Source organism: Schistocerca americana, chromosome 6, assembly GCF_021461395.2.
Source record: "Schistocerca americana isolate TAMUIC-IGC-003095 chromosome 6, iqSchAmer2.1, whole genome shotgun sequence".
In the NCBI taxonomy this organism is placed as follows: Eukaryota; Metazoa; Arthropoda; class Insecta; order Orthoptera; family Acrididae; genus Schistocerca; species Schistocerca americana.
The window spans coordinates 77,521,481-77,549,028 of NC_060124.1; the positions used below are offsets into that span (position 1 = coordinate 77,521,481).

Sequence of the window (27,548 nt, forward strand, 5' to 3'; positions counted from 1 at the left end):
TTCTGTGAAAGACATTATGTACATAGCTTTACATAACATAATTATTGATACATAGTACTTGTCATGAATGAAAGTTTTCATAGCATCATTTGAAAAGTAAACAGTAAAGAAAAGTGATTACATTTGGTAACGATTATGCAAATAACAGACAGTTTTACCGTGAGTTACGTAATATAGTGCAGTTTCCTTGAAGTGTTGCTAGTGGTTGCATTTCATTGGTTTTCATAATTGTAATAAACATCACTGCATCTCAAATTAACGTCTTCAGTGTTCATACTGTTTTCTTTATCTAGGCTCGCGGGAGTATGCTTTGCCCAGTTGCCGCATTATCATTCTTGTCCAGTATTTACCTGATTACACTCATTTACGAGATTTAATTTTTGTTCGTTTTGGTGCTGGCGACCGTTTTAGTCTCCCATAGAAATTCTTTCAAACAATTTTTGGATAACGAAATTACGACAGTGAATCTTTAACTTATTATCTTTATTTTATTTCGAACGTTGTTGTACACAGTAAACATTCGTGTAAGAGCGACAGGTGGTAACTATGAACGAGAGACATTTCACAAATAATGCACAGGTTGATGTTCATGTAGATTGTTTGATGTAACAATCAATTTTACGTCAGATGTAACTGGGAGCTTGGGGAAGAAACACGTGTTTTTTATTTTATTTATTTTTTTTCGCCGTGTACACTAACATAAAATTGGCGAGAGGTAGAAATGGACCCTACACGGGTTTCGGATACTGTGACTCCTGAAGACCAAAGGTCGGGCGTAATGATCCAGGGCAAAAACCAAACAGAAACCCACAGTGCGTTAAGTGAAATTTGTGGTGGTGATCGTATAAGCCTAGACTCGGAAGGCCAAAGTCGTCAACACATGATCGAAGTGTGAAGCTTGGGGCAGATGCTCTTGAAGAAGATCGCAGTATGTCTTGTAAGGAACTCTCTGAAACCACGGAAATTCCTCCAACATCAATATTCCGTATTCTGATAAATGATTTTAAGAAGAGAAAAATATCTTCGAGATAGGTTCCACACAGTTTGACTGCTGAAGAGAAGCAGAAATGCCTGGACACTGCAAACTCGCTCACACAACGATTCGACCACGAACGTCAAGGATTTTGTGTGTCCAATTGTCGCTACTGATGAAACGTGGAATAGAGACTTTGAACCGAAGTTGAAATCACAGTCCAATGAGAAGAGAGCTTCAGATTCTCCACGTCCAAAAAAATTTCGACATGCTCAAGCAGATGATGATTTTTGCCTGAAATCACCAAGGAATCATCTTGACAGACAGGGTCCCATGTTGAACAAATGTCACAGCAGCGTATTATAGTAACTTCGTGCAAAACCTGCGCAGAAAAACGCACAAAACCCGACCTCACTTGCCCGAAGCTGGGCCACTCATTCTCCACGACAATGCTCGCCTGCATATTGGAGAGGCTGTAGCCCAAAATCTGCGCGACTACGAATGGGAAGTGTTGGCGCATCCTCCCTACAGACCAGACATGAGTCCATCTGACTTCGACTGTTTCCCGGAGTCGAAAAAACCTATGCGTGTATGCGTGGAATCGGTTATCTTTCTCTGGAAAAGCTTTCTACCACCGTTACCAGAGCCATTCGACACATGAACGGAAATTGTGTCCTGGATGGAGTAATGGAGCTTCCGAGACGTTGGGATGTAGTCACAGCGAAGCAAGGAGACAATGTAGAAGAACTGTGAAGAGATTTTAAAAATAACTACATCTACATCTATACTCCGCAAGCCACCTAACGGTGTGTGGCGGAGGGCACTTTACGGGCCACTGTCATTACCTCCCTTTCCTGTTCCAGTCGCGTATGGTTCGCGGGAAGAACGACTGCCGGAAAGCCTCCGTGCGCGCTCTAATCTCTCTAATTTTACATTCGTGATCTCCTCGGGAGGTATAAGTAGGGGTAAGCAATATATTCGATACCTCATCCAGAAACGCACCCTCTCGAAACCTGGACAGCAAGCTACACCGCGATGCAGAGCGCCTCTCTTGCAGAGTCTGCCACTTGAGTTTGCTAAACATCTCCGTAACGCTGTCACGCTTACCAAATAACCCTGAGACGAAACGCGTCGCCCTTCTTTGGATCTTCTCTATCTCCTCTGTCAACCTGACCTGGTACGGATTCCTCACTGATGAGCAATACTCAAGTATAGATCGAAAGAGTGTTTTGTAAGCCACCTCCTTTGTTGACGGACTACATTTTCTAAAGACTCTCCCAATGAATCTCAACCTGGCACCCATCTTACCAACAATTAATTTTTTATGATCATTCCACTTCAGATCGTTCCGTACGCATACTCCCAGATATTTTACAGAAGGAATTGCTACCAGTGTTTGTTCCGCTGTCATCTAATCATACAATAAAGGATCCTTCTTTCTATGTATTCGCAATACATTACATTTGCCTATGTTAAGGGTCAGTTGCCACTCCCTGCACCAAGTGCCTATCCACTGCAGATCTTTCTGCATTTCGCTACAATTTTCTAATGCTGCAACTTCTCTGTATACTACAGCATCATCCGCGAAAAGCCGCATGGAACTTCCGACACTATCTACTAGGTCATTTATATATATTGTGAAAAGCAATGGTCCCATAACACTCCCCTGTGGCACGCCAGAGGTTGCTTCAACGTCTGTAGACGTCTCTCCATTGAGAACAACATGCTGTGTTCTGTTTGCTAAAAACTCTTCAATCCAGCCACACAGCTGGTCTGATATTCCGTACCAAAAAAATTAGTGTGCATTATTTATGAAATGTCCCGTGTATATTTTATCGGTAAGCACTGACCTTCGGATGAAATGCCTTGTTCCCATTAATTACGAATATTAGGTACACGTTTCACAAAAACCTCTTTATACACTGGAGAGTACAGGTACGTTATACCGTGACTGTCACTGATATCGAATGAAACAAGTTTACTGTTACCAGTCACTGTTTATTTATTCCACAACACGTTTCAGAGGTCGAAACCTCCATCATCACGACAGATGTCATAGTAACGCATATAAATTTACCTGATGATGGAAGTTTAAACCTTTGAAACGCATTGTGAAATAAGTCAACAGTAAAGTTGTCTTATTTGAGATCCTCACCTAACATTATTAGGTTCGAATTTTTAAATATAGCCTCTTCCCAGGCGTGTAGCTATCATTCGGCCGCTGCTCACATCCGTTCGCGACCGTGTCTGAAATAGGTCAGCGCCAGGCAGCAGGTCATCAGCGGCGCCAGATAAAGGCCGCGAGGCAGTCGATCTCGCTACCCTTACTCCACTCCACGGAGACGAAGTCCAGCCTGGCTGGTAAACATGCTCTCACAACCAAGGACCATACGCGGCGCAGCAGCAGTACTCATGTCGGACACTGCACTCGAGAAAGCGCAATAAGGTCCTCAGTGTCCTCAGCAAACTTAAACAATTTGTTACGTAGCATAAGCAGCACCATCGTATGGTTGGCTGACGTGCTGTTTTCTGCAGACGAGTAATGTCCTTGGACGGTCGTAATCAAACGCTAAAAGTCTTGGAAAATAAATAAATGTTACTCCATCTTCGCCTCAGGAGCGTGGGACGGCTGCTGGTCGATTCAATGTGATAATACGAGGGCAGTTCAATAAGTAATGCAACACATTTTTTTTCTGAAACAGGGGTTGTTTTATTCAGCATTGAAATACACCAGGTTATTCCCCAATCTTTTAGCTGCACAACACTATTTTTCAACGTATTCTCCATTCAATGCTACGGCCTTACGCCACCTTGAAATGAGGGCCTGTATGCCTGCACGGTACCATTCCACTGGTCGATGTCGGAGCCAACGTCGTACTGCATCAATAACTTCTTCATCATCCGCGTAGTGCCTCCCACGGATTGCGTCCCTCATTGGGCCAAACATATGGAAATCCGACGGTGCGAGATCGGGGCTGTAGGGTGCATGAGGAAGAACAGTCCACTGAAGTTTTGTGAGCTCCTCTCGGGTGCGAAGACTTGTGTGAGCTCTTGCGTTGTCATGAAGAAGGAGAAGTTCGTTCAGATTTTTGTGCCTACGAACAAGCTGAAGTCGTTTCTTCAATTTCTGAAGAGTAGCACAATACACTTCAGAGTTGATCGTTTGACCATGGGGAAGGACATCGAACAGAATAACCGCTTCAGCGTCCCAGAAGACTGTAACCATAACTTTACCGGCTGAGGGTATGGCTTTAAACTTTTTCTTGGTAGGGGAGTGGGTGTGGCACCACTCCATTGATTGCCGTTTTGTTTCAGGTTCGAAGTGATGAACCCATGTTTCATCGCCTGTAACAATCTTTGACAAGAAATTGTCACCCTCAGCCACATGACGAACAAGCAATTCCGCACAGATGGTTCTCCTTTGCTCTTTATGGTGTTCGGTTAGACAACGAGGGACCCAGCGGGAACAAACCTTTGAATATCCCAACTGGTGAACAATTGTGACAGCACTACCAACAGAGATGTCAAGTTGAGCACTGTGTTGTTTGATGGTGATCCGTCGATCATCTCGAACGAGTGTGTTCGCACGCTCCGCCATTGCAGGAGTCACAGCTGTGCACGGCCGGCCCGCACGCGGGAGATCGGACAGTCTTGCTTGACCTTGCGGCGATGATGACACACGCTTTGCCCAACGACTCACCGTGCTTTTGTCCACTGCCAGATCACCGTAGACATTCTGCAAGCGCCTATGAATATCTGAGATGCCCTGGTTTTCCGCCAAAAGGAACTCGATCACTGCCCGTTGTTTGCAACGCACATCCGTTACAGACGCCATTTTAACAGCTCCGTACAGCGCTGCCACCTGTCGAAAGTCAATGAAACTATACGAGACGAAGCGGGAATGTTTGAAAATATTCCACAAGAAATTTCCGGTTTTTTCAACCAAAATTGGCCGAGAAAAAAAATGTGTTGCATTACTTATTGAACTGCCCTCGTACTTGACCAACAGCCGTTATTCTGATATTGCTTCCTTAGGCAACCAGTTTCGACGTTCCAATCACGTCATCTTCAGGCCTGTAGCATGAATGATACCAAGCATCATTCGTGCATGTATAAGACAAGGTGCCAATATGTGAAGAGCACACATGCTCCTGAAACTCTGAAGTCCACAGAACTAGATAAGAATATTGGTGCCTTATCTTACACATGTATGAATGATACTTGGTGTCGTTCATGCGACAGGCCTGAAGATGGCGTGATTCACACGTTGAAACTGGTTGCCTAATATGACTATCAAAGCAACGGCTGTTGGTACAGTTTTCTTACATTACAAGACTTGGAAAAAGTTTCTATTCCGTGTAATGACTGGTAGCTGTCTAAAAGATCTACGTTATAACAAAGAGAGGATTTTTTTTGACTAAAGCATTACTAAATATTTAATTGAAAATTATCATCTTCTGACAGGTCTTCTATCTTTTACATCGTGCTATTAAACCGAACCTGCAGGGAAAGAAAGGAACAAAATTACAGGTTTTTCGAAGGGATCGTGGCAGAGATGCATTACTTCTATCGTGTTTTCCTATGATTCATACCAAACAAGTCCAGTACGTTCACAGTCGTCTAAACATCGGATGGCGGCATTTGCATGTTGGCGTAGAGAGACAGACATGACAATAAGCGAACATGGTAATACCAAAACTTTTTGTTGTACTTTTGAACGTCATTAAAACCCTTCTAAAAACAACAGAAAACACAATTATTTTAGTATAATTTTTACTGCAAATTTCTTGTCAGCCTTACGCAAAAACTTAAAGAACTTTTGTCGTCGTATTTGGTATTCCGGAGCAAAAAACTGCACAGTGTCAACTGATAAAAATGTGTTACTGGTTTTATCTCGTTGTTAGTAAGGTTATGAGAGAGTTAATCACCATGGACTGAGCCTCCTGTGACCTTTTTTCCACTGTATCTGAGGGAGATTGTGGGTCGCAGGAGAGCGTAGTCCTTTTCAGCCAGTAGTTGGAATTTGTCCCATTCAGTAGAAGATGAAGGCTTTAAAATAAGTGCAGGTGACGACATATTTTTTTTTAAATTTCTCGCCAAAATAAATCTAGCTGCGAATGTTTACAGTAGAACACTATGTATCCACTGACCATCTACTCTCGTCCGTCAACTCATTTAGGTTACGGCGGTACTTTCACTCGGCGGACCAGAGAAAAGCATGCCGCGAGATGACTCTCCTTATTCCACTGCTGGCCTTAGCCAGGCTCCCTGCCGAGCTTTTCTCATCTTTTTTCTGTCCGAGAGGCTACTTTCACTTCCTCAGCTGTGTAGCATTGTGTGCTGAGTGCCGAGCGCAGAATAGAGAAGCACGGCCGAGCGACTGCAGAGAATCATCCTCCATGCAGTCCCGATTTGGCCCCATCCGATTTTCCTCTCTTTCCAAAACTTAACGAACGCCTTCGAGGACTTCAATTCGATTGTGGTTAAGCGAAGCAGGGTTGAGGTTGTGTCTTCAAGAAAGTCAAACACTGTGCAGTGATGCTATCAACGAAGTAGTCTTTCGTTGTTAGAAATGTTTTAGTCACCAGGTTGCCTGCGTTGAGTAATTAAGTCGGCATCTCTGGCCGAGCGATTCTAGGCGCTTCAGACATTAACCGCGCAACCGCTACCGTCGCAGGTTCGAATCCTGCCTCGGGCATGGATGTGTGCGATGTCCTCAGGTTAGTTAGGTTTAAGTAGTTCTAAGTTCTAGGGGACTGATGACCTCAGATGTTAAGTCCCATAGTGCTCAGAGCCACTTGAACCATTTGAGTAATTAATTTGTAGACGTGAAGAATAAAGACGAAGAATGTTAACAAAGTCTGCTTTATTTAAAAAGCTTTAAGAGTTTTCACATAAAAAATTCGGAGCCGTTACTTTTCAGCACGCTCTCGTACATTCATAACAATTGTTTAAAGCGGTGCCCCCTACCTTCAATATAGTTATTACATCGTAAAAGCGTAAAAAAAGTAAAAAAAAAACGTCTGACGTGTCATCCTCACTCCACAGGCGTCACCGGAGGGACATGTGGCCAGCACACTGCTCTCCCGGCCGTATGACAGTTACCGAGACCGGAGCCGCTACTTCTCAATCAAGAAGCTCCTCAGTTGGCCTCACAAGGGCTGAGTGCACCCCTCTTGCCAACAGCGCTCGGCAGACCGGATGGTCACCCATCCAAGTACTAGCCCAGCCCGACAGCGCTTAACTTCGGTGATCTGGCGGGAACCGGTGTTACCACTGCGGCAAGGCCGTTGGCCTAGTTATTACATCACTGCACAAAAGTTCGGTCATACCCATCCAAGAACCCAGTGCTATCCGAGAAAGTCACAGTCAGAGGGAATTTTCTCGCAGTCCTCTTCCAACTGACTGGTATCGTGCATAATTCTTTCCACATGACCTTACAAGGAGCAGTCTATCAGAGTTACGATGGATAGAATACTGGCGCAGGCAAACAGTTACAGGCTTGTCAACCGATCACTGGTTGCTCCCACTAGATAACTGCAAATCTTCACAACTGCAGTGCGCGGATTCTGAACGCTCCACACGTGGTTATTGCGACTGCTGAGCATTCCAGCTGTTGTGAAACATTCTTCACCTGGGGGAAGTTTACATGTAGCAAAGTGTGGACAAGCACATAAGACTGCAGCAACACGATGCGAGATCTGAAGTCAAATTTACACTTTCTGTGGCTGTTAGGTGTGCAGCTGGTGTTCCTGTATTAAAATAATACGAATTACTGCGCACGCTGACTGATGGATGGAGTGGTGAGTGGAATTTACTCAAGTCAATCGCGCGAACCAGAACTGTTTCTCCCCTGTCTTTTTGGGTGTCCGTACAGTTCAGTGTCGTCCTCTGCTGTTGTATAGTGGTACGAAATCACTAGAACACTCTATGTGGGTACTTGGCACGATGCAACCTGTCAGCTTCGCTACAGGTTCCGTTCGCTTGTCCCCGCACAGAAGTCACGTGTGCTCATTCCGTAACTGGAACAGCACTGTTTCACTAGCTGATCGACTGTGCTCTTCAAATTAAAAACACAGACTGCAGTCTTGAAGACCTCTACATCAGCAGACGCACCACACCATCTATTGTCCAATTTGCAGTGTTAGCATCTACGTTCATAAGACTTCTGTCTTCCAGTTGGTTAGGCTTATTTGTTCATTCGGCAGTAAATCACTCCGAACAGGTACTCCTAGTACTTACATAACGGGGCTAGTGGGGATATAAACAGTTTCTTGATAGAAATTTCGGGTTCGTGAGATCTAAATTGGCAGTCATCATCTGTGAACCCAGGTAACTAGACGAATGGTAAAGTATGTGCTCTAGAGTTGCTTATTTCTAAATTAGAGATTAAAAATATGATGATATGTAGCTAATGCCCTGGATTTGTTGGTGAAGATTGTAGGTTCTATTGTTTTGGAAAAAATTTATAAGGTTGTAGTCATCATTGTAGCGTGACACCTGTTATTCTACATCTACATCTACATCATACTCCGCAAGCCACCCAATAGTGTGTGGCGGCGGAAGGTACTTTCGGTACCACTATGTGATTCCTCCAAGCCTGTTCCACTCGCGAATAGTGCGTGGGAAGAATGATTGTCGGTAAGCCTATACATTGGATCAAAATTCTCGAATTTTCTTCTCGTGGTCAATACGCAAGATATATGTGGGAGGAAGTAATATGTTGTCTGACTCGTCTTGAAAAGTGCTGACCCGAAATTTCAATAGTAAATCTCTCCATGATGCACATCGTCTCTCTTGTAATGTCTGCCAATGGAGTTTGTTTAGCTTCTCCGTAACGCTCTCTCGCCAGCTAAACGATCCCATGACGAAACGCGCTGCTCTTCGTTGGATCTTCTCTATCTCCTCTATCAGTGCTACCTGATCGGGATCCCAGACAGATGAACAATACTCAAGAATCGGACGAACAAGCGCCTTATAAGCCACTTCCTTCGTGGATGAGTTACATTTCCTTAAGATTCTTCCGATGAACCTGGGTCTTGTGTCTGCTTTTCCCCTGCTAAATCGACAAAGGTAAAGGTAACATCCGGAGTACCACAGGGAAGTGTGAGAGGACCGCTGCTGTACAACATTTTTTATATAAATGATCTAGTAGAAAGCGTCGGATGTCTTTAAGGGTATTCGCAGATGATGCAGTTGTCTATATCAAAGTAGCAACGCCACAAGATAGTGAGAATTTGCAGAAAGACCTGCAGAGACTTGATGAATGGTGCAGACTCTGGCAGTTGACTCCGAACGTAAATAAATGTAACATAAATTGCGCATACATATGAAAAGAAATCCACTACTGAACAGCTACACTATTAATGACAAACAGCTGGAGACGGCGTCTGCCGTAAAATATGTAGGGGTAACTATCCAGAGCGAACTTAAGTGGTAGGGTGGATCTTTCCCGCGAGTTACCAGTCTCACTGCAAAAGACGTAGAAAAAAACAATGCCACTGAAGTCAGTGCAAATGAGGGCGTGAAAAAAGGCAAGCTGTAAGCGTATAAAATCTAGTATTTGAACTTGAGTATTCAACCTTCAAGTGATCATTTGTTAGGCTCACGATGCAAAACTAGTTTCATGTAGTGAAGTTTATTGACTCTCCCTTTGGATAGCTATTACGAGGTGCCTGAGTTGTTACATTATTTGATTTGGGAAGATATTAAAATTGTAACAGTAGAGTCTCTCTATTCCGAATCATGCTATTCCGAAAATCCTCCTAATCTGAACAGAATTCAGAAAAAATACCGATTTTTTAACTTAAAAACAAGAGAAATTAAAAAGACATTCGTGAAAAAAATGTTCATTTATTATTGTACAAAGAAGTAAAATGGAGACATACACAGAAACTAAACTTGATTAAAAAGGCCTGAAACCAAATTGGAATGAAAGCTGGTTACTTACAATACAGTACATACAGTACATGTCGCCGGCCGGGGTGGCCGACGGTTCTAGGCGCTACAGTCTGGAACAGCGCGACCGCTACGGTCGCAGGTTCGAATCCTGCCTCGGGCATGGATGTGTGTGATGACCTTAGGTTAGTTAGGTTTAAGTAGTTCTGAGTTCTAGGGGACTGATGACCACAGCAGTTAAGTCCCATAGTGCTCAGAGTCCTTTGAACCATTTTTGAAGATAGCAGCCCACTGCTCAACACAGCTTTCTTCTGTGTTTTCACAGCCAGAAATTTTCTTGACTAGTGGAACAAGCTCACAGTCTTTAACTGGTGTAAAAGTTGCTTCAGCAAATTCCAATGTAGGCCAGAGATTTTTCCATGATTTTTGTAATTTGCATTTACTGGTGTTACGCCATGCTTTAGCCAAGCAGTAAATCACTTCTTCCTAATTTATTGTAGCATTGTGATCTCATTTTCATCCTCTTCAAGTAAGGTGCGAAGCACCATTTTTCTGTATATCTGTTTGATGGCCTGCAACGCACCCTAGTCCATAGTCTGAAGTATTGACGTTACATTCGGTAACAGAAAAGCTGTTTAGATGTCTCCAGAAACAAGTTTCGTTTCTTCTGGGTGGAACGGAACATCGTGTATAAACAGCAGAGCACGATTAGGAAGTCCACTTTCTGTATTCAATGCAGCCACTTTAGGGACAAATTGGTGCTCGAACCGTTCCTTGAACAAGTCGCGCTCCATCCAAGCATTATTCTTATTACCAATAAAATTTATTTTCTCATTTTCTGATTTATTTTCTGATTATAAATTCACTGGAAGTGTCTTTTTTTGAACCCCTGTGGTTTCGCCGATTTGCCTATTACTATCAGAGGAAATTTGTTGCCAACGCGTTGCCGCAAACTAAGCCAATTAGACATTGTCCATTTTAAGCCCTGGGACAGACAACTCCTCTTGCGAAGCAAGAATTTTGGCAGGCAAAGCCTCAAAATTCAGTCCGGTTTCATCCACGTTGTAAAATTGCTGCGGTTAACAGTTTTGAGAAGAAGCAAAGTCTTTAAATTCTTTTGGGTAATTGGCAGTTGCTTCGTTGCCAGCTGATCGATTCCTCCCAGCAATCGTAAGCTGTCAAATTCCGTGTATTTTCTTCCAACGATCCAAAAAACCACAGGTAGCTAAAAATGATGGGTCACCACCCATAAGCTTTGAACACGCTTGAGGCGCCTTTTCTTTCACCGAAGGACCAGAAATCAGGATTCCTTTCTGTTTTTCTTGAGTTAACCACAAGAATAAGGCCACGTCAAGTTTTTCATATGAAGACACTGTCGTTTTTTGCCGCTTTTCAAGAGTTATTTCACTTAAAGCAGAGCAGAACTGTTCAGTTTAACGTGATTGTTTTTCAGTCACTAATTTCTGATATTTCGACGTCATATTCGGGTGATATTTTAGCAGCACTTTTTCCCTTCTCCAGTCTTTTTAACACTTTAGGTTTTTGTTTTGACTTACGAGGATTGCCCAGAAAGTAATGCACCGCATTTTCTTTCTTCAACAATTTTTTATTGAACATAATGAGAATTACATGAACGAAAGAATGGTGTTTTATCTACAGATCCTAATTTTTCCACGTAAGCTCCATCCATTTCTATGGCCTTATTCCAGTGCGAAACAAGAGCGTGTTTGCCCTGCCGGTACTAATCCTTGTTCTGGTGGCGGAGCCAGTGCTTCACTGTGTGAACTTCCTTTGCTGACTGACAGATGCAGCGCCTACTGCCGAGTCGTAATGCGTCTATCCTCGCGAATGACAACATCAGCTCGCTGCAACGTGTCAGGTGTGACAGCCGTGGATGTGGATGGTCTCCCCGACCGCGGCAAATCGTGGAGCTCCGCCGAGCCGCCTTCTGATGACCTCGCCCTCCGTCCTCAGCGACTGACTATACTTCTTTCGACAGCAGATGCTCCACAGACTTTGCTCAAGCGTCTGTGAATATTCCCTAAAATTTCTTTCTCTGCAGCGAGAAATTCAATGAGGGCACATTGTTTGTGACGTACATCACCTAAGGACGCCATATTGAAACTGTTCTGCAGCTACGCTACCTGTTGGAAGTGACAGAAACGGCCCGCTCATTCAGCAGACCATTTGGGATTCGTGCCAAGCATTTGCTTGAGTCCCTTGGTGTGGAGCGTGTGGCCCACAAACGACAAGGTTTTACCCGCCTGCCTCCCTGGTTGCTCCAGAGGCCCAGCGTCCTTTCAGACCGGAGGAGCTGCACTCCTGCGTTTGTTTTTACCTCCTTATTTTCCGATATTTTACAGCAGCATCCCGACCATGTACCAGTATTTACGGATGGCTCTAAACAGGGGGACTCTGTTGGTTGTGCTGTTGTTTTCCCTGATCGAGTCGTCAAGTTACGGCTTCCTGCGGCGTTTACCATCTTTGATGCCGAATTGTTTGCGATCTTGCGGGCATTGGAGCAGGTGAGATGTGTTCCCAGTCGTAAGTTCCTCATCTGTTCCGACTCCCTGAGTGCCCTTCAGACCATGCAACACTTGTACCCAGCGGATACGGTCGTCCAGAACATCCATGATGCCCTACTCCACCTGCAACGGCAGGGGAAGGAGGTTTCTTTCTGCCGGGTGCCGGGGCACGTGGGTATTAGGGGAAACGAACTGGCGCATGTGGCTGCCAAAGATGCATGTTCCCTCCCTCACGTTCTTGAATGTGCCGTCCCCCTCCATGCTGTTACCTCCCTTTTGCGTTTTCGTGTTATGCGTCAATGGGAAGAGGAGTGGCTGGCAGTCGGTGAAAATAAGTTGCGTCTGGTCAAGGCCACCACGCGGCCATGGCGTACGTCCTACCAGTCATGCAGGCGGGATGAGGTTCTCCTCACTCGCCTCCGCATCGGGCACAGTCCCTTAACGCATGGTTTTTTACTCCGGCGGCAGCATCCTCCAATCTGCAGTGCTTGTGGCGTCCAGATTACTGTCCTTTATTCTCTGACCAGAGGGCGGTGGTTTCCTTGCCACCGGATTTGCCCTCTATTTTGGAAGACGACGCAACGACTGTGGTTAAGGTCTTACGGTTTTGTGTCCTGTCCAATTTGTTGCCTCGGATTTTAGGGAGAGGATTTTAATGTGCTGCTGGGTGACTGGCTCACCCAGGCTTTAGGTAAGAGGTCCGCCAGTCACGATTACCTACTTGTTTCACTTCGATTGCTGTTCTCTTTTCCTTGTGTTTCCTTTCCTTTTTTAGTGCGTTTCTTCTCCTCTTGTTTTGCCTCTGTATGTGAGGATTTGTAACTGCGTCAGGTCTGTGTCTTTTAACCGTTCTCCTTGTTCGCTGTCCGTCTTCGTCCCTTCACCGCATGTGTTCCTGTTTCTATGCGTTTGGGCGCTGATGACCACGCTGTTTAGCGCCCGAAAACCTCAAACCACACACACACACACACACACATTCAGCAGACTTCGAATGATACGCTTGTAACGTTTCGCATTCCTAGCGTTGTTTTCGGCTGAGAAAAAAATGCGGCGCATTACTTTCTGGGCAACCCTCGTAGTCGTTTAACGATGTCGTTTACTTGCCATGTTTAATGTTTAACAGTTGACGTAGACGACTATGAACATAAATAAAAAAAGGCACATTGACTCGGTAAAGTCACTCAACAGTCACAGAACAAGGCTTAACAATAAATCTGCAATGATGTTTGGAACGTGCGAGGGAGAGGAATAGGTAGGCCATCTGCGCTATGAATCGTCGAAGTTCATTAGCAGATCCCCCGCACTTAATTTACGCTTAACAAGCCAATATATTGATATTATTCATGAAAGCCGCCTTCCCGCTAAACCGAACAGTAACAGGTCCCAATTAGTTCGGAGCGGGACTCTCTCTCTCTCTCTCTCTCTCTCTCTCACACACACACACACACACACACACACACTGAGAGAGCCTGATAGAGCCATAAGCAAGAATACCAAATAAAAGGATCTCATGCACTAGTTGCAGCCGGCCGGAGTGGACGAGCGGTTCTAGGCGCTACAGTCTGGAACCGCGCGACCGCTACGGCCGCAGGTTCGAATCCTGCCTCGGGCTTTGATGTGTGTGATGTTCTTAGGTTAGTTAGGTTTAAGTAGTTCTAAGTTCTAGGGGACTGATGACCACGGAAGTTAAGTCCTATAGTGCTCAGAGCCATTTGAACCACTAGACGCAGGACTATAATCTAACTATATTATAAATGACGTCAGCTGATACCGATGGTTGGTGGAATTAAATTTCCCGTTTGCAGTCTATCTTACATCTGAAGCAGCATAAACAAGGTTGCATCAGAGTACAGGCGTTTACTCCGTATCCTCACAACCTCGCCAATCCTTGAAGTTACCGGTCGTGAATAAAAGTAACATCACGTGTACTTGCGTGGAAGTATTCACATTCCTGTGAATAATTACTAATGCTATTACTTGTTGTTGCTTCCAGATGTCTTACAAGTGGGAATAGATTAAGTTCATTATACATATCTGCTATGAGCATCTGCCGTCTAACATTGTAAATGGCTTCGAAGACAAACAATCAGTACGATTTTTACAGTGTACGCCACGGAAACCATATGGAGCTATGAAGTGAGTATGCCAACTCAGGGACATATTCCAGCACGATAACGCTCGTCCACACACACTGATCGTCATTCACAGCCATTCGGGTGGCGAGGCGAGGAAATTCCAGTTTCCGTCGAGCAATTTCCTGTGCATTATAAATAAATCACTGTGTTTGCGATTCAAATGCTCGCGTCTGCAATAAAAAGTGGCGGCTTTATATAAAAAAGAAGAAAACTTTATGACGTGGATAAAGGAAAACTTGTGGCTAGGTTGATGATTTCTTGGTACGGACAACGTAGGGTCGTCGATAGATCTAGAAGCAACCTCGGGCATGCCCCACGGAAGTGTGGTGGCGTCTTTGTTGTTCACGTTATACATTAATGATCTCGCAGAAAATACTGATAGTCGCCTAAGACTTTTTGCTACCATTGCAGTTATCTGTAACGATGTATTATCTGAAAAAGCTACACAAACATCCGCCAGATCCTGATAAGATTGAAAAGGGGTGCACAGATTGGTAAATTGCTTTAAATGTTCAGAAATGCATAATTACGCACTTAACAAAACACGGAAAACTAGCATCCTGTGACTACAATATTAATAAGTCATAGATTTAAACAGTTAACTCATAGCCGGCCTCGGTGGCCGTGCGGTTCTAGGCGCTGCAGTCCGGAACCGCGGGACTGCTACGGTCGCAGGTTCGAATCCTGCCTCGGGCATGGATGTGTGTGATGTCCTTAGATTAGTTAGGTTTAAGTAGTTCTAAGTTCTAGGGGACTGATGACCTAAGATGTTAAGTCCCATAGTGCTCCGAGCCAGTTAACTCATACAAATACATGTGTGTAAAAATTTGTGATGATGCTAAATAGAATGATCAGATAGCTTCCGTTGTAGGTGAAGCAGATGCAGACGTCGGTTCATTGCTTTGATACTGGCAAAACGTAGTCAGTCTATAAAGAAGACTGCTTACAAATCACATGTGGTTCCCAGTTTAGAATATTTGTCAGCTGTGCGGTATTCAAACCAGAGAGGTATAACAGGGTACTGAACTTAAACACACATAGTAGGGCAGTACGGATAGTCACAGACTTTTTTATCTACGGGAGAGCTTCTTGGAAGTACTGTATATCTCCAGCTACGTTATTACTCTGCAATTCACAGTTTAGTGTCTGCCAGAGGGTTTATCGACTCAGCTTCAGACTATTCCTCGACCGTGCCAATCTGGACAACGCGTTGTGAACACCAAAATATTTTCGTGCGAGCTTTGATTTCTCATATTTTATTAGCACGATCATCTCTTCCTATGTACGTGGGCGCCAACAAAATATTTTAGCTTTCGGGGAAGAAAGCTGGTGGTTGAAATTTCGTGAAAAGATGTCGTCGCATCGAAAAACGCCTTTGTTTCAATGATTGCCAGCCCAATTCGCTCATCTTATCTTCGACACTCCCTCGCTTGTGTTGTAATAATACAAAACGAGCTGCCCTTCGTTGGACTTTTTCGATATCCTCCGTCAGGCCTGTCTGATAAGCATACCATATCGCGCTGCAGTACTCCAGAACAGGGCGGACAACCGTAGGCTATATGTTTAGAAGATCTGTTGAATCTTCAAAATGTTTTGCAAATAAAGGGCAGTCTTTGTGTCGTTTTCCCCACAACATTACCTATGTGATCGTTACAAGTTATGCTGTTCGTACTTGTAATTTCTTGGTATTCAGTTGAATCGGCAACTTTTAGATTTTTGTGATTTATCGTACAACGGAAGTTTTTTAGTAGTTATGTGGAGTACCTCACACTTTTTATTCTTTAGTGACGATTTCCAATTTTTGGCCCAGCGCAGATATCTTTTGCAAATGATTTTGCAGTTGGGCTTGACCTTCTAATGACTTTACATCTGCATCTAGATCTATATACATACTCCGCAAGCCACAGTACGGTGCGTGGCGGAGGGTACCCTGCACTACTACTACCACTGATTTCCTTTCCAGTTTCACTCGCAAACAGAGCGAGGGAAAAACGACTGCATATACGCCTCGGTATGAGCCCTGATTTCTCGTATCTTATCTTGTTGGTTCTTACGCGAAATGTGCCTTGGCGGCAGTAGAATCGTTCTGCAGTCAGCTTCAAGTGGCGGTTCTCTAATTTTTTTCAGTAATGTTCCTCGAAATGAACGTCGCGTTCCCTCCAGGGATTCCCATTTGTGTCCCCGAAGCATCTCCGTAGCACTTGCGTGTTGTTCGAACCCACCGGTAACAAATCTAGCATCCCTCTGTGAACCGGTTTGTGCCTTCCTTTAATGTGATGTAGTGCGGATCCCAAACACTCGAGCAATACTGAGGAATAGGTTGCAATAGCGTCTTATATGCGTTCTCCTTTACAGATGAACCACCCTTTCCTAAAAATTCTCGCAATGAACCGAACTCGAACATTCTCCTTCCCTATCACGACGCTCCTCTTTCCGTTTCGTATCGCTTTGCATCGTTACGTCTAGATATTTAATCGATGTGACTGTGTCAATATGCACCCTACTAATGCTGTATTCGAACTTTTCAGGACTCTTTTCCCTGCTCATCCGCATGATATTTAGAGAAAGTTGCAGGTCATCACACCAATTAGAAATTTTGCCTAAGCCATCATGTATCCTCCTACAGTCACTCAACGCCGACACGTTCCCGTACACCACAGCATCACCAAACAACTGTAAATTGATGTTGACCTTGTTCATCAGATCATTTATGGATATAGATAATAAAAGCGGTCCTATCACACTTCCCTGGGGGCCCTTGTGTCTTCGAGCTACTTACGTATATTTGAACATTAAACCGTATTCTCCGACCTTCGTCAGCATTCTGCGGTGGGGAACAATGTCAAATGCTTTCCGAAAATGTAGGAAAATGGAATCTGTCCGTTGCCCTCTGTAGCGACATCGCGCAGTTGCGTAGTGTTGCATCGCGCGTGTCATGTGCGTGTGTTTTGAAACAATCACGCCTCCTACATTCCCAGCCAGCCAGCCAGCCAGCAGAGGCGCCGTTTTTTATATGTGTGTGTTTTGGCTTTGTTGTTCTTTGATTATGCTTTTCATTTTTTTTGTATCTTCCGTGCTGGTAGTTAGTTCCTGCAAAGATTACGAGATAACTCTGATGTTTTGTTCTCTGCATGTTATTTTCAGTTGCAAGACCGGAACGATCGAACAAGCCGTGTATTCTTCGCCGTCTCCTCTCGCTGTGATCAACGAAGCTAACGTTAATATTGTTCGAAGGAGTTTTTGTGTAGTGTGGTTCCGTCGTAGTAAGTACTACGCAAGTCGAACGACAGTCTGCCCAGCTTTTAACGACACACCCATCCATGGTATGTAGGATATCGTGTGAGAAAAGGGCAATCTGAGTTTCGCACGTGTTCATATAGGTGTAAATTTAGGCACACAATAAACGACAGTATAACCTGCAACAACCTAAAACGTCTGTTGAGATGATAATTTCCAAGAATGTTGTCTATCAGAGCCGCGGGCCCCAAACGATGGATATCGAACGTGCGATTCTAAATCGATCACGTGACTGTGGTGGCGGGAGTTATGAGCAGTGTTTACAGTGGTCACTACAGCAACGACAAAGAAGAACGTAGACTAAAATACTTGTAATTACAAAGGAATTACAAAGGAAATGACTTACCTCACTCGTCATCTACGTTGTCGTCATGAGGAAGTCCATTTGATGTGTATTCTACGGGAAGCATTCCCTTTTTGCCGCAACCTGTATAGACTCTGCCTATATCACTCAAAAATATGGGTGGTTACGTATGTCAACTTTTTCTTGCAAGCATAAGTTATGGAAATACAGATACTGAAACAAGTAGAGTTGGTCTCTTTCTCCTGGATGCCCTTCTCATTTAATTGAAGATTTCACTGTTTCCCACAGCCGCTCAATGTTCTGAGTGTGCACACTGGGATCATCTGAAGACACGAACTCTACACAGTGGTTCATGGACTCGTGGCTGAATCCTTCTGCTTTTAATGTCTTGTAGGACTGAAAGCCGTCTATAATAACTTTGCTACCCGGCAGTATAAAGTGCTTTATCATACCGACTAAAGTTACCTTCTCTCTGGAGAACACTCTTACTACAAAGCATTTCCGGGACTCTCGATCTATACCATCGAATACCCAAATATGTTCTATTTCATTCTTTGAAGGTCGTCCCCTCTGGTTTTTCCTTCTTGCTATGTGCGACTCGTCAAAATGGCTCTGAGCACTATGGGACTTAACTTCTCAGGTCATCAGTCCCCTAGAACTTAGAACTAATTAAACCTAACTAACCTAAGGACATCACACACATCCATGCACGAGGCAGGATTCGAACCTGCGACCGTAGTGGTCGCGCGGTTCCAGACTGTAGCGCCTAGAACCGCTCGGCCACTCCGGCCGGCTGCGACTCGTCCACATCAACAATTTTATTTGGTCCACCGATAGGTACACTGTCGTTTGTCACCATTACATGACAGACTTCTCTACAAAACCCGGAATGGTGGCACACGATATTGATACATAAGTCAGTTTCCGATGCTGTTGCTTGCAGGGTGTAGTCCCTAATACAGAAAGATACAAGATTTATGCTGCTCTGGATCGATCATTTTGAATAGTCGAACCGTGTATTTTTCCTGATAGTCGTTCGTTTACCACAGTTTCCACAACGAAATTGTAAAGGTATTTCACTATCGATACTCTTCGTACGAACCTTTACAGATTTCGACCCATCGCGGTCTACGCAATCTTTCCTTTCGTCATCCGATATTAGTCCGTATTTTCGACAAAAATTCAATCAATTTCAGTGTATAGCCTTGCAGTGTATAGTCGTCTTCAGCATTTGGATGTGCATGCAGGTGTAAGAGTGTTGCAGCGTCATTCAAAAATCGATTGAATTCTCTGAAACAGAAAAGGTGTGCCGACATTTATTTTGTTCACTGTCGGAAGTCACCATCATCACACTTGATTTAGATAAGATCGTATTACAAAGGCACCAATCGTTGTGAACTAACTTACGAAGTAATTTGGAAAGTTATCTCCTGCATGAATATCAATTGTACGAGCTCCGACTTCCCTTGCAGAAGGCCGTCATCCAACTCGGCCTCGTTTCTTATATCATCGTTTTTCTTACGAAGTTCTTTGCGATACGCCACGTTTCGGAAAATCCGAAATCCATATCAACAGCCTGATGAAAAAATATTGCTGACCAATATTCCAAAAGCACTTATCAGCATTCGATGAGCACAACATAGTCTGTAACTGTAAACAAGCCGTGTGATTGTAAGGGCTTTGTTGGTTAAGGCCGTAGGATGTGTCGCAAGATAACTGAGGTTCTCCTAACTTATCTGAAGCAGTTTTTCAGAGCTGGAAAGTTTAATTTACATTCTTTTAATCTCGGATGAAAGTTAGGTTTCCTGAACGCATTACAGTTCCAGTTGGCTCCATGCGTGCCTACACCTTTCACACTAAGACAAATAATCAGCGTCTACTACACACTAAGTATCCACGAGAGATGTTCTTGCAATCATAAAACTCTGAGACCATTTTAACACTATACCAATATTCTGTCTACAATGTGTTTAGAGAACACATTCCAGACTGCAGCGCCTAGAACCGCACGGCCACTTCGGCCGGCGTGAACTTATTCCTGGAATACACCAGTGACGTAGTAGGAGCATAGTAAGTGACACGGCATACAGGACAAGAGAAAGCACAATGCTTGCAACAGTGGTAGAAACTTCTTTCATATTCATTACGTTTGTATTATTAGATTATATATTCCTCTTAGGTTTTACAATGGATGAGCAGCGGAACTCGCTCATTTTTGGCGAATCTTTTGCAGAGCGAAAAGTCTCTATTGACGACAAAAGAGCGCAGTTGACTTCTGTTTGCAAGAAGGCTGAAAGCTGGGATGCACAGAATTGCAGACCAACATCACTGAGGACCGCTTGTCTCAGCGTCCTGGAGCTCATCCTAACCTCAACCACTGTAACATTCCTGGAAGAAAGCATGTTTCATTGAAAAAGTCGGAAATATATTCAGGAAATACCGATCGAGTGAAGCACAGCTTGTTTTTATTCATCTAAGATATCTTTTGAAAAGTTGATGCCTTCCTAGATTTCCGACAGGCATCCGACACTGTAGCACATCGTCTACAGCAGAGTATCTTTGCATATGTGCAGTTGCCTCGATGAATTTTTGACCAATGGTTCCGGCAAGCTATACTGGTAAATATTCAACAGAAACTAAAGTAACAGGTGCGGCAGTGAAACGGGCAATTGTGAAACATCCATCAGCGATTTAAATCTATCCACAGCGATATAAAATACATACAACATGAATTTATGCTGCTAGCAATTTAAAATGTCCATCATTTGAAAATGACATCAAGTAGGAGGCTGCCATTTTCCTTTATACACGTTTCAAGTCTTTTACGGAAGACATCACATCTTGCAGAAGTGACATTGGAACTCAATTAACTTCCTCCCACATTTGATCCTTCAGTTCCTGGATGGGTCACACCACAAGATCTGAGATTTCAAATGACACGAATGGAAGAAATAAGACATTCAAAGATCAGGGGATCTTGGAGGCCAGAAATTGCCCCTGATCTCGGAGATGATATGACCGGGAAAGATATTCTGTAGCACTTTAATGGAGTGCTGCGAGGTGTGGCAAGTGATCCTGCCTTGTTGGAAGAATGTGTATGTAGTTACGAGATAAGCAAACTATTGCACTGGGAAATGGTTCAGCCTGCGAACACTACGTTCTGTACTCACAGTAACAGCATTGCCACGATCGTTCTCCAAGCGATGATCGCCACACCACACTACCAATTTCCTGACAGTGAAGTGGAGCTTCATGAAGCGTTTCAGGATTTTCATGTGACCAGTATCAAAAGTTTTCCTTGCTACCCTCATCGCTCGTGATCAGATTGTCAGATAGACCTAGGATGTCGTCCATGTGTTCCAAGAATTCCCTACAAAAATGCAGTCTCTTTGGGAGGTAGTCCACATTTAGTTTTTTGCTCTATCTGTAGTTTGTATGGGTAGTATTTCAGTTCCTTGTGCAATATTCGCCTTACACTGCAATCCGATATGTCAAGTTGGAGCGCATGTTTACGTGCAAAAGGCCTGGGACTTCAGCTGAAGGCTTCTTCCACTATTGCAATATTGTCTGGTGTGCACACGCGTTGTGCGCTTCTACCCCTCTTTCGCACCTATCACACGTTTCCTCAAAGTTACGTATTCACACTTTGACGGCGTGTACCTACGGCACTGAGGCTTGACGTGAGAGATTGTAATGAGCATGAAATACACGCTGCGCGGCCACATAGCTGTCGCTGTTTCTGTAAAACACCTTCACGGCAACAGCATATTGTTCACCGGTACACGACCCCTTCTGAACTAAACATCGATAGCAGGGCCAATGGCAAAGATTTGTTCTCCAGATGGCACCACTCCCGTTTTCTGATTTCTAGCGAAACGTGCTATTTTCAGGGCTGCCAAATCGCCCAGTTCATTGCCGCACCTGTTATCAACAGTCGCGCCCCAAGCAAGCATAATAGGACCGCCGATGATCCCAATAAACACAGGCTTATCAAACGGGACTAGCAGCACTTTAAGATTGTTCACTGGCGATGCTACTGTACACAGGAAAGGATCGTTGTCGGACAGTTCTAAGGAAATGCGGAAAGATTTGTGTAAAATTTTTAGCTAGTATAATAAATGACAGCTATGTTTAAATGTGGATAAATGCTGCACAATGCCTGTAACAAAGAGAAAGAACCCGACGGTACAAGATTAGTGGTGTACATCTTCAGCATGTCACATTGAGTAAGTACAGGGTGTTTCAAAAATGACCGGTATATTTGAAACGGCAATAAAAACTAAACGAGCAGCGATAGAAATACACTCCTGGAAATTGAAATAAGAACACCGTGAATTCATTGTCCCAGGAAGGGGAAACTTTATTGACACATTCCTGGGGTCAGATACATCACGTGATCACATTGACAGAACCACAGGCACATAGACACAGGCAACAGAGCATGCACAATGTCGGCACTAGTACAGTGTATATCCACCTTTCGCAGCAATGCAGGCTGCTATTCTCCCATGGAGACGATCGTAGAGATGCTGGATGTAGTCCTGTGGAACGGCTTGCCATGCCATTTCCACCTGGCGCCTCAGTTGGACCAGCGTTCGTGCTGGACGTGCAGACCGCGTGAGACGACGCTTCATCCAGTCCCAAACATGCTCAATGGGGGACAGATCCGGAGATCTTGCTGGCCAGGGTAGTTGACTTACACCTTCTAGAGCACGTTGGGTGGCACGGGATACATGCGGACGTGCATTGTCCTGTTGGAACAGCAAGTTCCCTTGCCGGTCTAGGAATGGTAGAACGACGGGTTCGATGACGGTTTGGATGTACCGTGCACTATTCAGTGTCCCCTCGACGATCACCAGTGGTGTACGGCCAGTGTAGGAGATCGCTCCCCACACCATGATGCCGGGTGTTGGCCCTGTGTGCCTCGGTCGTATGCAGTCCTGATTGTGGCGCTCACCTGCACGGCGCCAAACACGCATACGACCATCATTGGCACCAAGGCAGAAGCGACTCTCATCGCTGAAGACGACACGTCTCCATTCGTCCCTCCATTCACGCCTGTCGCGACACCACTGGAGGCGGGCTGCACGATGTTGGGGCGTGAGCGGAAGACGGCCTAACGGTGTGCGGGACCGTAGCCCAGCTTCATGGAGACGGTTGCGAATGGTCCTCGCCGATACCCCAGGAGCAACAGTGTCCCTAATTTGCTGGGAAGTGGCGGTGCGGTCCCCTACGGCACTGCGTAGGATCCTACGGTCTTGGCGTGCATCCGTGCGTCGCTGCGGTCCGGTCCCAGGTCGACGGGCACGTGCACCTTCCGCCGACCACTGGCGACAACATCGATGTACTGTGGAGACCTCACGCCCCACGTGTTGAGCAATTCGGCGGTACGTCCACCCGGCCTCCCGCATGCCCACTATACGCCCTCGCTCAAAGTCCGTCAACTGCACATACGGTTCACGTCCACGCCGTCGCGGCATGCTACCAGTGTTAAAGACTGCAATGGAGCTCCGTATGCCACGGCAAACTGGCTGACACTGACGGCGGCGGTGCACAAATGCTGCGCAGCTAGCGCCATTCGACGGCCAACACCGCGGTTCCTGGTGTGTCCGCTGTGCCGTGCGTGTGATCATTGCTTGTACAGCCCTCTCGCAGTGTCCGGAGCAAGTATGGTGGGTCTGACACACCGGTGTCAATGTGTTCTTTTTTCCATTTCCAGGAGTGTACACCGTTTGTTGCAATATGCTTGGGACAACAGTACATTTTCAGGCGGACAAACTTTCGAAATTACAGTAGTTACAATTTTCAACAACAGATGGCGCTGCAAGTGATGTGAAAGATATAGAAGACAACACAGTCTGTGGGTGCGCCATTCTGTACGTCGCCTTTCTGCTGTAAGCGTGTGCTGTTCACAACGTGCAAGTGTGCTGTAGACAACATGGTTTATTCCTTAGAACAGAGGATTTTTCTGGTGTTGGAATTCCACCGCCTAGAACACAGTGTTGTTGCAACAAGACGAAGTTTTCAACGGAGGTTTAATGTAACCAAAGGACCGAAAAGCGATACAATAAAGGATCTGTTTGAAAAATTTCAACAGACTGGGAACGTGACAGATGAACGTGCTGGAAAGGTAGGGCGACCGCGTACGGCAACCACAGAGGGCAACGCGCAGCTAGTGCAGCAGGTGATCCAACAGCGGCCTCGGGTTTCCGTTCGCTGTGTTGCAGCTGCGGTCCAAATGACGCCAACGTCCACGTATCGTCTCATGCGCCAGAGTTTACACCTCTATCCATACAAAATTCAAACGCGGCAACCCCTCAGCGCCGCTACCATTGCTGCACGAGAGACATTCGCTAACGATATAGAGCACAGGATTGATGACGGCGATATGCATGTGGGCAGCATTTGGTTTACTGACGAAGCTTATTTTTACCTGGACGGCTTCGTCAATAAACAAAACTGGCGCATATGGGGAACCGAAAAGCCCCATGTTGCAGTCCCATCGTCCCTGCATCCTCAAAAAGTACTGGTCTGGGCCGCCATTTCTTCCAAAGGAGTCATTGGCCCATTTTTCAGATCCGAAACGATTACTGCATCACGCTATCTGGACATTCTTCGTGAATTTGTGGCGGTACAAACTGCCTTAGACGACACTGCGGACACCTCGTGGTTTATGCAAGATAGTGCCCGGCCACATCGCACGGCCAACGTCTTTAATTTCCTGAATGAATATTTCGATGATCGTGTGATTGCTTTGGGCTATCCGAAACATACAGGAGGCGGCGTGGATTGGCCTCCCTATTGGCCAGACATGAACCCCTGTGACTTCTTTCTGTGGGGACACTTGAAAGACCAGGTGTACCGCCAGAATCCAGAAACAATTGAACAGCTGAAGCAGTACATCTCATCTGCATGTGAAGCCATTCCGCCAGACACGTTGTCAAAGGTTTCGGGTAATTTCATTCAGAGACTACGCCATTTTATTGCTGCGCATGGTGGATATGTGGAAAATATCGTACTATAGAGTTTCCCAGACCGCAGCGCCATCTGTTGTTGACAATTGTAACTACTGTAATTTCGAAAGTTTGTCTGCCTGAAAATGTACTGTTGTCCCAAGCATATTGCAACAAACGGTGTATTTCTATCGCTGCTCGTTTAGTTTTTATTGCCGTTTCAAATATACCGGTCATTTTTGAAACACCCTGTATGTAGTAGGAATGCTAAGAAGCGATATGAAATGGAACCATCACGTAAAATCAGTGTTAGAGACGGCTTAGCTTTTTGCAAGACGCTAGTGCGACCAGTCCTAGAGTACTGGTGCAGTGTTTGAAATCCTTATGAAATAGGGGTAACATCACTCATTGAACGAATTCGGAGACGCTCTGCTAGGATCGTAAATGAGATTGAATACAGCATTCTTCATTGTCAGCAGTATCTCCACTGGAGATCACTCACCCCTCTGAGTACAACTGCACTGTTCCCATGGAAGCCCTGGTAAACGTCTCCAATAGCATAGTACTGGCCCCATTTGCTTGCGTCCGCAGTACAGTGCATCTTTCGAGCAGCCACTTGCCTCTATGGCTCAAAATGGTTCAAATGGCTCTGAGCACTATGGGACTCAACTGCTGTGGTTATCAGTCCCCTAGAACTTAGAACTACTTAAACCTAACTAATCTAAGGACATCACACACACCCATGCCCGAGGCAGGATTCGAACCTGCGACCGTAGCAGTCGCACGGTTCCGGACTGCGCGCCTAAAACCGCGAGACCACCGTGGCCGGCCTTGCCTCTATGAAGCCGTATCCAGACATGACCCTCGACTTGGTACAACATGAAATGTGACTCATGAACTTACCTATTCATACACGATGCAATGTGTATGACCTCGTACCCATTCCAGGACTCATTGCGGATGTCGTTGGGGCAACATAGTAACACGTAGGGATCGTCTGTTGGGGAGTCCCTTGAACAACGTGCGCTGCGTGGGGTGCAGCGAAACACTTGTTGCAACAAGACCAGCATTACATCTATTGTATATCGCCGCCTATCCTTCTACCGAGCCGATGCTGCTTTGGTGTGATCTACTCCCACCACTTAGCGCGCAAGGAATGCTCTAAAAAGGAAAATTAAATCTTGAGCCGGTGAACTCAGATCCTGCCAGATGTGGAGACCCCAGCCACGCCGACTGTTAGACATCAGAAGGAAAAATGCCGTCGGTGTACCTAAAATGTCTGTGCGTAAGTAGGGAAACTTTACTTTAAGCCAATCAACCGTCTATTCCCTATACAAAAGAATTTATTACGGGAATTACCATACACCTTTGGGTTCAAGATGCGGAAATGGTTATCTTAGGAACGTCTTATACAAACTGGGAACATCCCGTAGAAAAATAAACACAAGGAAAATACTGATTAAGGTGAATGTTTTCACCACATTTCACGTTTTAATAACTGTAGAACCTTTTTATAAATGCTCTGATAGAGGTCATAAGAAATAAATCTATCGTAAACTTTGCCAAATTGTGAGCAAAAAATTTTCTGTACATCCCAGTGAAGCAAACCAGAAACGGATACAAAACGAGCCTCCAGCTAGAAAACAACGAAACAACCATCTGAAGACGGATTTGTAAAACAAAATCCGAAATCGGTCATGGTTTGATCGAAATAAACGTTGTTAAATCATCCTTGTGATTGGCTGTAGTTTCAATTATAAATCTTGTAATTTCTAAGGAGTCTTGTTTTCGCTGCGCTCAAACATCTGACGATATAGAAAAATGAAGCGATAAAAGACCAAGCTAAAGACAGCTGGAAACTGTAAAAACAACGACCTCCTGTGGCATTTGCGTTTCTTCCTCGATAAAATCTTTAACTTTACACGTCAATAAAATAATTTTGTTTACTATTATTAGCTATGGCATGTCACAGACTCCTAGGTAGTATGTCAGACTAGTAACGCAATCTGTTGAAGCTGTAAGCCAACCAACATTCGCAACCAGTTACTACGAGGGTTGGAGCTTTAATAGTGGCAACTATTTATTTACAGCTCGTACAAAATAGATACGTGTTTCAAAGTTTTTCTGCCCTTCAAAGAAGTTACCAGCATTTTGTATAACCCCGTTGCCAGCGAGTGTCGACAGTTCGAGCGGGGCGGTCTATTGCCCGATGAATTTGTAGCAGTTCCGAGGCGAATGCCGTGGAGTGTTTCCTTCAGTTTAGAAATCGAGCTGAACTCACGAGGGCTTAATTCAGGGGAGTGCAGAAGGTGGTATAGCACTTAGCAGCCCCATCAGTCAAGCAAATCAGTAACAGCTTGCACTGTACGTGCTTGAGCATTGTCCAGCAAAATGATGGTCAGGTCCTGCAGAAAGTGTCATCACTTCTGTCTCTGTGCTGTTCACTTTTGGAACACAACCTAG

At 44.9% G+C, this 27,548-nt stretch overlaps 1 protein-coding gene and 1 pseudogene across 1 annotated transcript in view; both read right to left on the reverse strand.

Annotated features, from left to right (window-relative positions):
• LOC124619806 (ATP-binding cassette sub-family G member 4) overlaps nucleotides 1-27,548 on the reverse strand; it is a 378,218-nt gene that overhangs the window by 320,169 nt on the left and 30,501 nt on the right. The window lies entirely within an intron of this gene.
• On the reverse strand, nucleotides 7,151-7,268 carry LOC124620401 (annotated as a pseudogene).